The sequence below is a fragment of the Nicotiana attenuata genome, chromosome 6 (genome assembly GCF_001879085.1).
Source record: "Nicotiana attenuata strain UT chromosome 6, NIATTr2, whole genome shotgun sequence".
In the NCBI taxonomy this organism is placed as follows: Eukaryota; Viridiplantae; Streptophyta; class Magnoliopsida; order Solanales; family Solanaceae; genus Nicotiana; species Nicotiana attenuata.
In genome coordinates, this window is record NC_031994.1 from 56,762,301 (window position 1) to 56,768,398 (window position 6,098).

Here is a 6,098-nt window from a genome sequence, read left to right on the forward strand (position 1 = left end):
CAAAACTCACTGAATATTTAAAAATATTTGATCATAAACTGAATTATTATTGTATATTGACTAAAGATCATTGTAGGAACTCGTAAAGTCCTAAATCCGCCTGTAACGACTCACACTGATGTTAAACTTGAATAGGGTGAGGGGGTCTAAGCATATTATTTGACTCAACAATTAGAGAAAACTCACCATTATGCCTCTTTCTTCTTTCTAGTAATATCAAAAGAAAGGAAACAATTAAACCGATTTAATTTAGTGATATCAATGGTAGTAGGATTGATTTTCAACGTTTATTTCCCCTTCTCCTTTTCATTTCCTTTACAGTTTGCCAATGCAATAGGAAGAAAAACTATATTGTGCACAAAGTTAAATTAAAGGAATAAAAAGATGGTTACAAGAGAATTTCTTAATCTGACTGAGATGCGAGTTATGTCTTGAGTAAGCTACTAAGGTAGAATCCCAATTAGGGGCGTACCTACCTTAGTTCAAGCGGTGTCATCCGACATTGCTTGGTCAAGAAGTTTTATTAATTATTAATATATTATAAAATATGCAAGAAAACAGTAAACTTCTACATATAATTAAATTAACGGAGCTTGACTACTAATGTGGCTTAGCGTAGTAGTTGAACGCGTCAAAATCCTCATTCAGATTATGAGTTTGAACCATGATGTTCTCTTACATTTTGGAATTTTAAATTTATCATTTAAAAAAACACAAGTCAAAAAGAATCATGTCTAAGATAAGTGTATCGTAGATTATTATGAATACATTTTCAAGAATGAGAATTTGTTGCGGTGAATTGTAGTTTTGAATTATGTTTTATTAGTATAATTTGAAATATATTTTTTCTTTATTTGTTCATTTGTTTCACTCTTTGTGAGCACGTGATTTTTGCCTCGCTTAAATTATTCCTATAGACTTCTCAGAATTAGGATTTTTCTTTTATTATTTGATTTTTAGAATTTAATTGCATGATTTTGTGTTTGTTTGCATTTTGTGTGCATTTTAATTGATATAATTCATAAAAAATACAAAAAAAATAGCACATTTGCATTTAGGATCCCATTTTTATATTTTTAGGTTTACTAGTTAATTAACATTACAAGAAAGAAGAGAAAATCACAAAAAAATAGTCCTTTTGCATTTTTACTTAGTTTTCTTTTTAAATTAGGATTTAGTTAATTTTAGAAAATTAATTAGTTTAATTTAAGAGTTAAATCAGGTCTTTTTATTTTTAATTTTGCATTTAACAAAAATATAAAAAAAATGATGAGAAAAAGAAAAGAAAGTTAAAGGAAAATAAGGGTCTTAATAAAAGACCCGGTTTTGGGCCAACCCAGCCAAAACCCGTTCAAATCCCAGCCCAAGTCCCCAAATCCGCTCAAAATCAGGCCCAAATCACGCCCATGCCCGGTCCAAATGCTCCAGCCCCCAGATCACTCAAAACGACACTGTTTCATCTCCTCTTAATCATGACCGTTGGATCTCATCGATCCAACGGTCCGGAACTAACAAGGTTATTTAATATATAACTGTCTGATTCCCCCACCCCCCCACCCCCACCCCCAAACCGTCGTCTCATACCACCCCTTTTAGTTCCGGCGTAACACCACCGTTCACCGCCGCCCTCCGCCCTCCGCCGGCGGCGATTCTCCGATGACTCCCAAATTTACACCATACCTTCCCCTTCACTCCCCTTTCCAAATCAAAGCCTGGTTCCCTTCAAATCCTACTCTAACTTGTCGAATAATCAAAATAGTGGTCGCCGCCTCCACCGTGTCCGGCGGCGCCACCTCCAAATCTCACCAAATTAACACCATATGGCCTCCTCACCCCCCCCCCCCCCTTTCTGAATCCACAACCCATAGCATTTGAATCATCCCCGTGTGGCTCGAATCTTAAATCGAAATTTGGCCTGAAACCCTAAATTCTCAGGAGTTGGGGGTTTACTGATTTTGGGCAATAATAGCCCCTAATCAGGTGTTTTCTCATGAAAACACATGATTAAGGACGATTATAGTCCCAAATCACTCCAAGAAACTAGCCCTAATTCGAGTCTGAGTCGAAAATTGCGAGGTATTTCATTTTTACTTTCTTTTCTGTTTTCTTCTTGCTCATGATTCTTATGCTTGTTCTTCTATTTCTGTTTCTTTTATCATTTGAGTTTTTATTTTTTGTGTTTAACTTAGGGTTCTGATCGTGTAGTTTAAATTTGTTCCTATTTTGATTGTGTGTTTGATTTCGATTGTGTGATCCATGATTGTTGTTGTTGTTATATGACATTAATTTTACCTTTATTGGTTTGCTGTTAATTGTTAGTTCACTGTTTTAATTTTAGCCTTAGGACACGGTGTTAATTAGAATTAATTTTCAGTTTTGATTAGTTAGATTGATTAGTTCAATTTTTAGAATTTTTTATTATAATTGAAATTGTTTGGATATAGCTGAATACTCCAAGGCCTTTGGTGTTAATCATGGTCACTTCTTGACCAGGTTAACAGGGCTGGGGCTTAGTTTGACTAGGTTAGTAATTTTAGGATTAAGTTAGGGGTAGTATAGGTATTTTAATTAGAGAATCCTGCAGTAACTAAAAATAGAACCCCCTAGAACCTTCTAGAAGGGGGTTCTAGTTTAAAATTCAGGAAATTAAGTGTAGTAACTTGGGCAAGAAGTCACAAAATAAGGGACTTAGGGTGTAAAACAAAAATCTGAAAATTGCCCTAGTATTTGCCTATAAAAAGGCATGCCCCCTTAACTTGCAGGAGAAGTTTTAGAAATCTGAAAAGTTTAGAAAGTTTCAGAGATCTGAAAATTTCAAAAACAAAAGTTGGAGAGAGCTACAGATCTGAAATTCAAAAGTTTTAGAAGTTCAGAGATCTGAAAAAAAATTCAATACAAGTTTCAGCAGTCTAGAGAGATCCAAAACTCTGAAAAAATTCAAAATTCAAATCCTAGAGCTTAGAGAAATCTGAAAAAAATCAAAAATTTAGATCCAAAACTACTGAAAAACTACTAAAAAATCCAAAAAAAATCTGGTAGAAATAGATAGTTTAGATACAAAAACATTGGATCCTAGAAACCCAAAATCCTGAAAATCAACAAAAATATAGTATAAAAATCCTTTCAGATCTGTTATTTGTTCAATTGCCTGGGTTCATCAAGCTTGATCTTCAAATTCAGCTGATTGTTGGTGGTTTGAAGTTATTTGGAATCTACTGCACGCTATCCTTTATTTTTCCTGGATTTTTGACTTGGAATCTGCTGAGATTTGCTGAACTGCACCTGCTGTTGCACTGTTACTTAGCTGACTCCTATTTCCTCACTTTGTTTCTAATTTCCAGGTATTTTGTTTAGCCTCAAATGATGTGTGAAGAACTAAATCAGCAAATGTATTTGGATTGTTGAAGAAATAACATACTACTCATGTTATTTTCATGCTAGTTCACTTGCAAGCATGTTAGTTCAAATGCTAGGTTTATGCATTAGTAGTATTAGAGGTTTAAATGACCTGGATTTCCTACAGCTGTAATAATTGGACTGTTTCTTTTCCGGAAATTATACAAGTATGATATTCAATAGTGTTAGCTTAGTGTAGTTGATTTTGGTTTTGGTATCCTGTTAGTTTGAATTTTGAATGAGATGTTAGTTTGAATTTTCATGAGAATGGTTACAGGTGTACTATGCCTATATCAGTGTTAGTGATCTTAAGCCTTCACCGTGCTTCAAATGCATTTTTCTATTTTTAAAATGATGTATGTCGCTGTTGTATGCCCGTTGGCTGCGTATTGAAAAACAAAGTGTCAATGTTAGCCATTAGGATTGTTTACATGAACAGGATTAATATACGCGCACCATTATTGTCTGTCTAATTTAATATCAGCTTCTTAGTTTTAAAAGAGGTATAGCAAGTATGTTTACTGCCGGCCTAATATTGGCCCAGTTGCATAATAAAGGTCCTGAAATAATTAGGCCAGGCTAACTGTTTAAGTCTGCTAAGCTCAGGCCCATCAAATCACAAGCCCAATGTATAGAAATCCTTGGTCTATAGGGACTTTCGAAACTGGGCTCCTCATGAGCCAAAACTGGGCCCAACACGAGACAGCCTTTCATAAAGGCTGATGATCTTTTCCTCATGCTTGGGCTAGTTATTGAAGCCCAATATGCTAAGGGCCTGAATTCTTTTAAAATTTATTGGTTTAATTTTATAGTGCAAGCTTGAGCCATCCAAGATAAGTAGCGAATTTGAATTAAGGGGGTCTTTAATAATGGAGATTCTTTTGTTTGAATTTGGACTTGATCTTGAGGCCCGAACTTTCTCGAATACCTTAAATAATAATTATTTCATAATGTTAATTAATTAGGCCTTTAGAGACAATCTTTAATAGAGAACAATAGTCCCTTTTAGGATGGCCTTTAAAATAAATCGAGGTGCGCCGCGCCAAACAAAATTCATAAATTGTGTGGCCCTCTTTAAATAATTACATTAAAATACTAGAAATCGGGACGCGCCATTTAGCGAATTTTCATGGCCTCCCGCAAAGTTAATAGCACGTTAGTTGTTGTAGGCGCGTTCTTTAATAATTTTACCTTCCTAAATTCGGGTGTGCATTTCATGTGACCCAAATCCAAATCCCAAAACGTCGAATAAAATGTGTTTCGGATTGCGGGTGCATTTCATGTGACGCGATCCAAAGACATGTTCTAGACGACGTTCAATTTCCTTAAAATTAATTAAAAGCGGTAAATAATTTCAAAATTGCACTATAGGTTGACATGTATTAAAATCAGATGTTAAGCCAATTATGATAGTTTAAGCGACCGTGCTAGAACCACGGGATCTGGGGGTGCCTAACACCTTCCCCCGGGTCAACAGAATTTCTGGTTCGCAGACTTCATTTGGAAAGTCGAAAAAATTTCCTCGATTTGGGATTCAAGATAAACCGGTGACTTGGGACACCAAAAGCCAAACCTTTCCCAAGTGGCGACTCTGATCATTAAATAATCCCATTTCGAATAATGTCACTTAAATTAGAAAAACTCTCTTATACACTATCCTTCCGGGGTAGGTGTGTAAAAAAGGAGGTGCGACACTCTTCGAAATATCGACATTGCTTAAGAAAAATTCTGGGTACGCCCCCTAATCCCAATCACCAATTACTAATGTTGTATCTCAAACAAAGAGTACGCAACTCATACAGTGGTAAAAGTTGGAAAGTTATAACCAAAACATTATGGATCCGATAGCCTCAAAATAAATATTACTCCCTTAGGCTCTATTGATACAATGATGGAATATTTCAAGATATCCCATGAGATATCTCACGATATCCCATGGGAATAGTTATCTTATTTTTTATATGAGATAGTTAATCCCACCATTTTAGAGGTCGTTTGGTTGGGAAACAAGTTATCTCAGGATTAATTATCTAGGGATTAATTATGTTATCTCACCTCCCATAGGGGTAAAAATCTACAATCTCGTTGTTAGTTATATCGCGATTTTATCCCAACCAAACATGAGATAAACTCATCTCAAAGTTAATCTCAGGATTAATTATCCCTTATCCCTCGTATCAAACAAGCCCTAGCTTAAAAGTTATCCCAGAATTAGCTAATACCCCAAACCAAACATGGAATAAAGTTAAACTTTATCTCGGAATTATTATTCTTAGTCATGTACCAAACGTTCCCTTAGGTCAATCTTATCTGTTGGTTAAATTTTTGACACATCTATTAAGAATATCATTTTTATAATTTTGGCATTTAGGTTATATAAATTGTAATTGACTAGATTACTCGTATATTTTCTTTATATAAGTAATTAATCATCACGTACCTTCTTGAACTAGTAAGGGTAAAAGCAGGGGTGGCTCAAGTAAATGCGGGGTTTACAGCCAAAATTTAATATGAGGCCTAAATTTTTAAAATAAAGTTATACGATATATTTTTATTTAAAGTCTATTTTTCTAACTTTTTGAGATACAAAGTGTTAATAATCCTTTTTATAGTCGATTTTTCCTAATAATTGATTTTCAATTGATATTATAGCCAAGTCATTTAATCTTTCTTGAGATATTATTAATTTTAGATAAGATTTT